The 11,658-nt window shown below is 41.6% G+C and overlaps 1 pseudogene; it reads left to right on the top strand.

Moving 5' to 3' along the window:
• The first annotated feature begins 203 nt into the window (after nucleotides 1–203).
• LOC141572610 (U2 spliceosomal RNA) lies at nucleotides 204–299 on the top strand (annotated as a pseudogene).
• The last annotated feature ends 11,359 nt before the right edge of the window (nucleotides 300–11,658 follow it).

Below are 11,658 nucleotides of genomic sequence, written 5' to 3'. Positions count from 1 at the left end.
TTACTTTAAATATAAATGGATTAAATGCTCCAATCAAAAGACATAGGTGGCTGAATGGATACAAAGAAAAGACCCTTATATATGCTGCCTACAGCAGACTCACTTCAGATTGAAATACACACAGACTGAAAGAACAGCCACTTCCATATCCAGTCAAAGTTACTTGCTTTTCCCAGATGGAATCTTTCTTAGAATATTTTCTCATCACTTCTCAGCCTTTTGGCTAAGATCAAGTGTAGAATATTTTCTCTTCTTGTAGAGTCTACTAGATTTAAAATACTCTCAAAACAAAACTATATATATAGATATAAATATAGGTATAGGTAAATATAGTTATATATAATATGTATTGATATACTAGTAATTATTGCTAATTAATAATTATAATACAAAGATACATAATATATAACTATATATTATTATAGATAGAGAAAAGAATATATATTATAGATATAGGTATAGTTATGTACATATAGATATATATAACTATATATATCCTCACTCCTTCGTTGTTTTCAATAACAGTGTGGAAATACTTCTGGCCTAGGATACATCTATATAACTGTACCTATATTTATACCTATATCTGTATATCTGTATATCTATACCTGTATCTATGTCTATATATTCCTCTCTCAAGGGACATTAGCCTCCTCTTTGCTGACAAGCACTTTGCCTTTATGCATTACGTACATAAAGGATATTTACTACTAGATCCCATTGTTTTTGCTAGGCCCAGGCAAGAATGTGGGGAACACGGTTATGGGTTATGCCAGGTATGTTGCCAAGGCCGTTGCCACTGAATGAAGCTGGGCAGCAACCCCAAGTCTTATCCTGGTCCAAACAACAAGCCAAAAGCAAGGAGGTAATTCAGAGGCAGGAAAAACATACGCCAGGATAGTAGAATTGGTCCTGCTATTGGCTATCTTTCCCCAAGAGAAGCTGCCAGAGCAATTAAAAATCAAACAAAAGAGAGTCCATGCACACACAGAGGGCCCACCTCAAGGTTCTGGCAAAGAGACCCCAAGGGAAAAATAAAATTTAGGTTTGTTGAACCCACTGTAGAGCTGATCCAGAATTTAAATTGATTCCATAATTTATTGCATTTTAATTAGCAATCACAAGAGACCAAGTATTGTTTACTCTCTTGTTAGGAGCTCTAGCTGGAAACAAATACCAGAGAGTCTTAATAAGGATGAGTTATATTTACTGTTTTCCATTTTACAGTCTTGTTATAATCATCACAGGAAGAGATTCATTTAGTGCTCATCTGTTCTTGGTATGACATTTGTTGACCACTAGGGTGACATAAAATCAGAACATACCCCATAAGCCAAGAAAGAACCCCTCCCCCACCCCACTCTATGCTTGCCCCTTCATTGTTTTCAGTAATATAATTTAATGTGGAAATACTTCTGGCTTAGGTTAGATGACATGAGTTCTCATGTGTCATTGTCACCCAAAATGCATCTAAGTGACTACTGTTTGCTATTTGTTTAGAGCAGAATAATGCTACAAACAGCAGACAGCTGCATTTATATGTGCCACCCAACATGGAAACATCAGCCATGTCACACAGCCAAGGTGTCGTCTGCTGCAGTGTACACCCCTCGACTCAGGCCACCCATCTGATGGGTTAAAACAATTACTTTATTTCATTTTATATTTTTAGGTTAATAGAATATTAGTTCTTTTTAATAACATCTCCCTAGGGCCAGAGGTTTTGGGGTTTCCAAACAGCTCTTGCTATTATTATTCAAGCAGGAAGAACCCTGAACTTCTACTTGTGGCTTGGGAGTCTCCGGCACAATGCATTTCCTTGCGAGCACTCTGGTCCAGGTTCCTCCCAGGGAACATTGTAAAGTACTTGGTAAATACCACTGTGTATTATTTCTGTGATTCCCATCAGTCATCCCAGCTCTGCCCTTGGATTGGGCACCCCGGCCGGTAATCGAGCTCATTATCTCAACTCTAAAGGGTATTTCATTAAACAAAGTAGGAGGCCTTGATTCCAAAAGGCCACCCTCAAAAAAGGAATGTTTTATGTAACCTGGATACTGTGCATACCCTTTTGAGGCTTTTCATGCAAAATGGACTTTTTTCCCCCAAAAGTAGGTGAAGTAAGTGCCATTGTTTATTCACTTTTTTTTCTTTTTAACCCAGTTTTTCCACCCAGCCACAGAGGCACCACTCTGATGCTCAGAGTTTTAATTAAACCTTGCTCCCTGTTAAAAAGCTGCTATTGTTCTTTTCATTTAAATAGGATTCTTCTTAGATCTTTAACAAGACCACAAAGGAGTAATAAATCTAAGTAATTGTCCTTATTAAGAAGAGATTATTCTCACAAGACTATAACAGTCACCAAAGTAACTAAAGCCACTTCCAGATAGAGTATCCTCCTCCTACCAAAATACAGAAATACCTCGTTAGTCACTTTCTTTGCAGTTCAAATTAAATTAGATGGTATTCTGTTTATTTTTCATATATTTTGCTAACAGAAGGGGATTTTTCCTTTGATGATATCTATCAGGAAACCTCAAGTCCAACCACATTAAGTTTGTGGGTTAGAAATGACCTCTCCCTCCCTCCCTCCCTTCCTTCTTTCCTTCCTTCATTTCTTAGCTGATAATTGAATTCCTACAATGTCAGGCACTCTGCTAGGCATTAGTGGTTCAAAGGTGAAGGATATAGTCCACTGGATGGTACATTATCCATTCATCTAATATTCACGAAACATCTCTGTGCAAGATTCTGTAGTAGGGGCTGAGTTTTCAGAAGGCAAAAAGCCAGACACAGATCCTGCCTTCTTGAACTTGAAATGTTGCAGGAATGTAGACATGAACCCAATAATTAATTAATTGCAACCATGGCAAAAAGTTATGAAAGAGAGGACAGCGTGCCACGTGAGCATGTTCCAGGGAGTTAGAAGCAGTCTCCTCCAAATTATCCACTTAGTTTACTCTATTACAGATGATCAAACCTCTGCTTTCCGATCCTACCGTGTTTCCCCGAAAATAAAACCTACTCCGAAATAAGCCCCAGTTAAGATCGTCAGCCAGACGGACACACTTAGTACATTATGACGATGTTCCAGAAGAAGATGACATGACTGTATTTGAATAAACGTAGATGGTTGTACATGAAAAAATAAGATGTCCCCTGAAAATACACCCTAATGCGTCTTTTGGAGCAAAAATTAATATAAGACCCGGTCTTATTTTCGGGGCAACACGGTAAAAACTGCCAGGGAAGCTTACTCATTTCCCAAGTTCTTATGTAGGCAGTGGCTCCTGATGTTTTCAGTTTTTATTTAAACTAGCCTCCCTTGGTTAGAGAAAGCTAACTTAACATGTCTAGAATAGAGCTGTCAACAACAACAACAAAAATGGCCAATCTTTATTTCAGTAGTGTACACATGTATGCAGATGTGTATACACAGGTGTCTGCCAAGAAACAGATGCTTTGAGGAGCTTGGGGAGGCAGCTTTACACCAAAAAAAGTGAAAATATTGGCTGCCAAACTTCTGAGCTCTAGTCTTCGTTTTCAGATCTTGAGGACACAGCGCACATCATCTCAGCTCTTCATACTTCATGTTTAGTGTACTGTGATTTCTTGTTTGGGAATTGCTAATAAGAACTGATAAGTTTGCTGCCTCCAAAATCGCCAGTAACATAGAAATTGTGGGTGTTACTTGCAAAGTTTATTCTCGGCACGCAAAAGAGAAGCAACCTAAAGCTGGGCGGAGATGAGGATTGAATCCTTGCCCTTTGTAATGGAAGATATCCATCACATGACAATAGAAGAAATGAGCTCTCTTTCACCCACTCAATAAGTCAGAAAGTTTTCTTGAAGAGCAAGATGTGCAGTCCATCTGCTGGACTCCTTGACTTGTGGCTATCACTCCCTTTGTGGACTGTCCATGGGCTGGGCTGGACTGCTGCCCTGCAGACTCAGAACTTTAACAACCCAGCAACAGCAGAGCCATTTTTGGTGGTAGACACTCATTAGCCGAGTAGTGAGACTGAAAGATAGAGGCAATATGTCAGGGTATTAATTGGAAAGTAACTGTCATAGGGACCGAAATGCTCAAAATTCTATATGACCAGTACATTCTTTTCCTGAAGCCAGACTCTAAGTCATGATCAGAAGATTGTTTGGTGGGCAGAGGGGGGTAGAGTAGAGAGAGGGTTATGGACTCAGAACAAGAACACTTAGATGACTTAAAAGTTCAGTGAAATCAACTAATAGAGACTGATGTTTCCATCTGGCAAATGGAGCTCAAACTAACCGGGGCTAGAAGATTAGAACTCAACTGGCCTCAACCTTCTGCGTTAATCTTCACATTACAGATGCCTTTGCCAACAGAATCCAGTGATTCAGTTTGTTGAGTTAGACCCCCTTTAACCTGGATGTATTTTCCCCAAGCAGCTCTTTGCTATATGAGAGAGCAGCCTCCTGAGAGCCTTTTGGAAGTCTTAAATATAAGGCTACTTCCTCTTTATCAAGGGATAATTTTTTAGGGAAAAAAAAAAATCCTCATCTTATATTTGAGCATATATGATAAACATTTATAATTAAGAATAATAATTAATTATGTTCCAGAATCATGACCACCATAAGGTAAAATTCCTTTCCATGGCTTTCTATTGCTTCTGAAAAGCTTGGTTTTTGGAAGAAATAAGATGATACAGTATTGCTTGATGAGAGAAAGTGAAGGAAAAGGGTTCCTAAAAAATAGTTTAAATAAGTAAAAAGGAGAAAATAGAAGGGCACTGAAAACTAATGTACCTATTTCATCACTTTGGGATCCAGCCGCAGTTCCTGTGCACTGACAGTCAAGGCCCTTTGCTTATCCATCAGCACATGTCCCTGACTCTCCCCTTTTTCTGGGCATCCAGGGCTCTATTGCTGCTCTTCTAGGGGACACATTCTTCCTTTATATATGTTACACCTTCCCTGCATTGCTAGTGGGGCTTTAAATTGCTAGTTGTGGCTCTTCCAGAGACTGTGCTTCTCTCTGATGTTTATCTTATTGTTGGCTCTCAAAAGGCCATCTTACTTCCTGGTTCTTAGAGAAGTGGGGGGAGGTGAAGTGTACCCTAGTGAACTCCCAATAGGCACTATCGTCAGAGCAGACTTCTAGCTATCTACATGAACAGGGTTTGGGTTTGGGCAGGTACCAGAATGTGTGTGTGTGAAAACACATACAATCACACTTCCTCTTCTGTAATCTCTATTTTGAAACTATTTTGAGATGCTCTAATGAGAAAATTCTTTTGAATGAAAATATGATTACCTAAAGTAACATAGGGAAAATTGTGCATTTTCTCTAAGCTTAATAATTATAACTTTATCTAAGACAACTCAGTACAAACAGATTTTCAGTGACAGATATTTGCTGGTAATGATCGGAAAACTACCAAGTGCTTTGGGTCTAGCCACAGAATGATGTCTTTACAACTTAACATTGACCTGCAATATAGGATATGCCACATACTCTGGGCTTATTTATGGGTCCCCAGGAAAATAGGGCAGATTTGTCTTTCTAATAGTGCCCTTCACAGAATTCTTGCTACATATGTTGCTGTATTTCTTGTATGATTAGATCCATTTCTTGATGAGCGAAGAGGCTATCTGTCCCCCATTTCTCCCTGTCCTGATGCACAGGGCTTTCCTGAGGCGCTAGGCAGGAGAGGGGCAATTGAGAACACCTGTGCCAAACAGTCTCTGGTTTAATGACTATAGATATATAAGAAAAATAGCCTGGTAGATGGGACAGGATAATTCTAGAAAGAATGGAAAATTATTTTTTGTTTTAAAATTGTCCTCAATGGAAGTGGCTCCCCTACTATATGTGGCAGAGACTGTTTGTGCTCCCTCAGACCCAAGATATTAATGCAATTTTAGGGCCTGTCCCCTGCAATGCCCAGCAGAACTTCCATGGTCCCTGGTTTTGCCATTTCCATGCCTGGAGCAAAGGACTCTGATATGTCACAGAGCTGGAACCCTGAACTCATGACTTAGTCACCCAAACCTGTGACATTCACATTAGACTTTCTGTGAATGAAGAATAGCTTTCATTGTGTTAAGTTGCTGAGATTATCTGTTACCACACTTACCCTAGCCTAGCCTGACTGTGGGAAGCAGGCGAGCCCCGTGAGTAAGACGCTGCCAATACTGTCATGGATTTCGTCCTCAGACGCATCTGTCCTCTTTGTTCTGATATATGAACACACGATGCCCCTACCACCCAGGACATTTTTTCTCTGGGAATGCAGCCAGCTCCCTACTTTCTAGCACATTTGTAAATGATTTTCTTATTAAATAAATATTCCAGATGGAAAAGCCCATCAGCTCTAATATTGTACCCCAAATTACCTGGGGCCTATTGTAGGTAGAGTCTGCTGTAAGGCTGGGTCTGAGCCAAGCTTGAACCTACGCGTAAGCCAGTGCCTGGCACATATCAGATTCTCCACAAACATTAATTGAACATCCAGATCCTGAGGGACAAGCTAGAAACAAAGTCAAGAGTTAGGAGCTGGCAGAACGTGTAGTGGAACAGAAAGGAGCACTCTGACTAGAGTGCTGGCAGAGCCATGGCCGCCTGCATTGACAGGAGAGGGCTGCATGGCTTATTAAGATATATCCCAGGGGCGCCAAAAAAATGTATACAAGTGGACACTTTGGCCAATGTTGCTCAAGCAGTAGTTCGCCGTAATCAGAAGTGTCTGGACGCTGATGGTAACCACTTTGAGCACCTCTTGTAATTGCAGAAGTCAAATGTGACTTGTATTCATCTTTTGTTATTGGCATATATTCAGTATTACAATTTTAATAGTTTTCCTTTATTAAAATGTGTATACATTTGTTTGGCACCCTATGTATATATGCTTAAGCCCAGTTTTATGTTCACAGCAAAATTAGACAGAAAGCACAGAGAGTCCCATATATCCCCGGTGCCCCCCCACACACAGCCTCCCCCATTATTAACACCCCTCACCAGAGTGGTACATGTGCTACAATTGAATCTAAACTGACACATCATTATCACCCAAAGTCCATAGTTGACATTACTCTTAACCCTTGATGTTGTACATTCTGGAGGTTTTAACCAATGAATAATGACATGTATCCACCATTATAGTATTAAACAGAATAGTTTTACTGCCCTAAAAATCAGAGGTACATTTTTACAGTCAACACAAATAAACAACTTCATCCACAGCTTTCTCTTAGGAGGCATTTTCCCAGCATACAGCCAAAAGACCCCAAGAATGCTTCAGATATCCATATGGGAAAGGAAAGCCCATCTAGGATCCTGGCAGATGTGAATGGAGCCTGTGGCTCCATTCCCAGCGTTCTCTGGAGTTTAGCTTGAGAAAATAATTTGAATCCTATAGGATCAGTGATCTCACTCATTTGGACTACAGTAAATCTCTTCTATATTACTGCTCAGCCTCTGAGAATATTATATTGGGTCTCATTTTATTAAAGAATGTCATGCATACCCAGAAGTCGCTGTTTAATTTTTAGCTGCAAGATACAATTTTGAAAAACCATTACCTAGAAAGTGCAATAATCAAACAATGTAATCAGGAATGTTAAACCTTCTTAGAATATTATTTTAAATGCTTGCCAGTTGGAAGCAAGAGTTGACAAGGAAGTGTGTGACTTGGTCGGCTTTCTAATTTGTCAAAGCATCTACACTTTCCAACAAGATATATTTGTTAAAATATGACTTTTTCTCTGCGTGATTGTTTTGAAACTATCAAAAATGCAAAATCCTTAAACAAATAAGATAGATTTGCATTTTCTATTCATTACAGCCTAAGAGTTAGGATTAAATCACTTTAAGAGACACAACTGAATCCTTTCTCAGAGGATGCAGACGGTCCACATATATCACCAATTGCCTTTCTGGCCGCTCTGTGAGATCAGACTCATAAATTTTGTGACATATGGAAAGTATCAGAAAACTACAGCATGCATTTTAAGAGGGCTCAGAAAGCAGGACCCACACTGTCATGAAACATCCCTGGAAATCCATCCTTTCTTCTCATCACCCACCCATGAATCTCTACAGAAAGGGCCAGCCAGTGGCTGGGAAGCTCAGGGGTGATCAGCGATTTGGGGCAATGTGCCATGCTCTCTGCCCAAAGTGGGTCCAGCCATGATATGGGTCACAGTGCAGTGCCCCAAGAAAGATGTCCTCTTTTATGACTCCAATATCTCGCACATACAATTCCTCCTCTCTGTAATACCATTCTATCTCGATGAATTGCCCATCTGTTCCCACACACTTCAGACCTACCCCTGTCTCAGCACTTGTTTCATTGTACTGTCACTTACACATCTGTCTTCACTATGGGGTCTTGAACCTATGGAAGCCAGGGCCTAGGTCTTATTGTCTTTGTGTGCCCTGAACTTAGCAGGTGCATAGCAGATGAATGCATGAATGTGTTCACCTGCTTGGGGTGCCTGGGGATGGAGCAGAGATTGATCTTAGCTCCTCGCTTCTCTTATTCACACTAGCTTCATGACCTTAGGCAAAATACCTGAACTTTCTATGTCTCATTTCCTTGTCTATAAAATAGGAATGGTAATGGTGCTTACCTTATAAGATGCTGTGAATATTGAATGATTTATACATGTATTATACTTAAAATGATAGATTGCAATCCATAAATCTTATCTAACAAAGTGAGCTCTCAAAAAACGTGAGCTGTCCTTATCAGTCATGCTAATGTCATTTCAAATGACCCCGTTGAACTCCCTGCAATTGCCCAGGCCTCTCTTCCAAGTGAGTAAGGGAGGGTAACTGGATTTACTTGGAGGAGTGATTTGCTGAGGGTCTCGGGAATTCTGGTAAAGAGATACAGGGATTATTTTTTTCTGGAGTGGGCCTTTGTTAGCTGTTTGAGTTACAGAATAGTAGGACTTAATCAACATCTGCTCGATGAAAAGAAGACCAGAAACACAATCTTCACAATTCTCCTCAGCGCCGTCTCTAAGGGGTTTTTGAATGACCCTGGAAAGGGTAGAAAAGTCTGGAACTGGCCTTGGTTGGTACGTCAGGCTCTAATGTCCCTGAAAGTCCACAGATTCAAGGAGGATTCTGAAGGGAAGTGGGGAAATGATGACCATGAAAGCAGTGAATTCCACTCTATGGGAAGGTTGGGGAGAAGCTTGGCCGCCATTTGAGGTTAGTTAGTGACCTCAGAGGCAGAGACTATCAAACCTCAAACATTTCTAAGCAAAAGCAAAAGGGATGTTTGGAAGAAAGAGAGTGGGCATGGGTAGAGCTTAGATAGAAGTGGAAAGTTGTCATAGACATGAAAGTAGGTCTCTCCATCCTCACACCTTCCTGCCCACTGAGCAGGGGGCTGTGAACTGGGGAAGCAAAAATGTCTGGGGGTGGGAGAAAATGGAAAATAAGAACAAACCACCCTAGAGATGTTTTCACTGGAGACTCTTCCAAAAATAAAGAGGCCCTCAGTCATGAGGGAAGAGCTTCTGTGATGTTGGTCCTGAGTGTACAGACAGGTGACTCAGGAGCAGGTCCCTGTTCTCTGTCTACTTTTGTGGGGCCTTTGGGTGGTCACTTACCCTTGCTGAGCCTCGCCCTCTCCTCCTGTAAAATGGAGTTAATATATCTCTCTCACAGAGCCATTGTCAGTCTCTAATGAAATTAGGTTGATGGTGTGTTCTGAGAGCTGTAACATGATAGATTAATAGAAAACATTTTATTTATAATAATCAGTATTTACGATGGTTTAAAGACTCCTAGGTGGACAGAACTGAGCCAGTTTTGGTCTTTAGAGGCCAGCAGCCATGGTAGCAATGGAGGGAGAGTCCCACCAGCTGGGATGTCCCTTTCCAAACTGGCCTCTCTCCCTTCTCCTCCCTCCTCAGCCTGGATAAGTCTCGTAGTATAAGATGGTGGCTGAGGGTATGGGAGACCAGACTGCCTACATTTGAACCCTATCTCTGTCATCAAGTAGCTTCATGGCCTTAGGCAAGATACTTAACCTTTCTATACCTCAGTTTCCTCATCTATAAATTGGGGATGATACTGGTGCCGACCTCATAGGATGCTGTAAACATTAAATGGCTTATTACATGTATTATATGGAAAATGATATCTAACAAAGTGAGCTCTCAAAAATGGGAGCTGTCTTTATCAGTTATGGTCACATCATTCCAAATGGCCTAACTCCATTGACTTCCCTCATTCAAAACCATTGGGATATTTCCACCCTGGCAGGTTAGCCAGGAAGCTGTGAAGAAAAAGAAAGAAAGAAAAAACCTTAGAAATCTCTGCAAAAATGAAACTGTCTTTTCGGGAAGGGGAAAAATGAGGTGGTTGCTGACCACAGGTGACTTGTATGATTCACTCAGAACCAAAACCAGAGTTGTCCCCTGATCATCCAATGTGACTTCCTATTGTGAGAAGCCCAGATCCTCCACTATTTTTGATCAGTGGGACCAGCTTTCTTCTGCTTCTAATGCTCCCGTAGTGAAGAATCATATACCTAAAGGCTGGAAGGGACTGTAGGAGATCACTCAGGCCAGTGGGATGGTGGGGGTTCCTGGGGAGAAAGATAGTTGAGGAAGTTCTGTTCTTGAGGGGAAAAGCCACTATCTGCTTTCTAGGGCCAAACGCAGGACAGAAAATGGACCCCCTGTACTGTTGAAGGGAGGATTGATGGTATATTCCAGCAGTGCCACACACTCATTGAGCACCTACCACAGTCCTGTGCCATTAAGAATCTCACAGTTTAGTACAGGGAGGCACCTAGCAAACTGGTCGTTGCAACATGATGTGGTTAGAGCCACGTTGTGGGTACTCATGGGATTCTGTGGGAGCCAAGAGGAAGGGCAGCAGGACAGCATGGGGGCATCTGCGGAAGATACTTGGGAGGAGCTGGTGATGCTCGAGCTAACTGTGGAAGGAGAAAAAGGAGTAAACTCAGGGAGGCAAAATGGAAAGACCTTCCTGTCAGAGTGAAGAAGATGAACAAGCAGAGGCTAACGTGCCCGGATTAGTGGAAGCAGATGAGACTGGAGACTGGGGGCCAGAGGAGGCAGGGCCTCATGTGCCGTGGTAAGGACTTGAGCTTGGAGAATGAGGGCCATCAATAGGGTTTACCATTTGCAGAGGAACCATGCAATCAAATGTGCAATCTTGAGAAGTCATTCAAGGGCTGGCTGGGTGGAGGATGGATTGGAGTTGGCAGGCCAGGAGGATGTTGTTCGGTTTGCTACCTTGAGGCTTGTCCTATGCTCTTCTCTGGTTACTTGGTAAATAGTAGGACTTCCCAGAGACTTAAGGCACTAGAGTCACACTGATATTTCACATGTAGCCAACAAACACCCCTGCCCCCCGTGTTAACTGTTCTTCATCATCCAGGTATTCCCCTCACCCCCACACAGCCCATGTACTTCAGGAGAAACTTGATTACTCTCCTGGGGCATGATGCTTAGACTACAGTGAATGAACACAACTCTATTCCCCTGGTCACAGTATTTGCTTTAAGAATGGGCAAGTCATTCAATTCAGGATGCTGAGACCCAAGGCATTTCTGGGCGTGGGGGGGGGGGGGTCCAGAAGGTGAAATGTGCAGACATGAGGCCTGGTACTGCTGCAGTTGTTCTCTA

The sequence above is a fragment of the Rhinolophus sinicus genome, linkage group LG06 (assembly GCF_036562045.2).
Source record: "Rhinolophus sinicus isolate RSC01 linkage group LG06, ASM3656204v1, whole genome shotgun sequence".
In the NCBI taxonomy this organism is placed as follows: Eukaryota; Metazoa; Chordata; class Mammalia; order Chiroptera; family Rhinolophidae; genus Rhinolophus; species Rhinolophus sinicus.
This window is presented reverse-complemented; position numbering and strand designations above follow the sequence as displayed.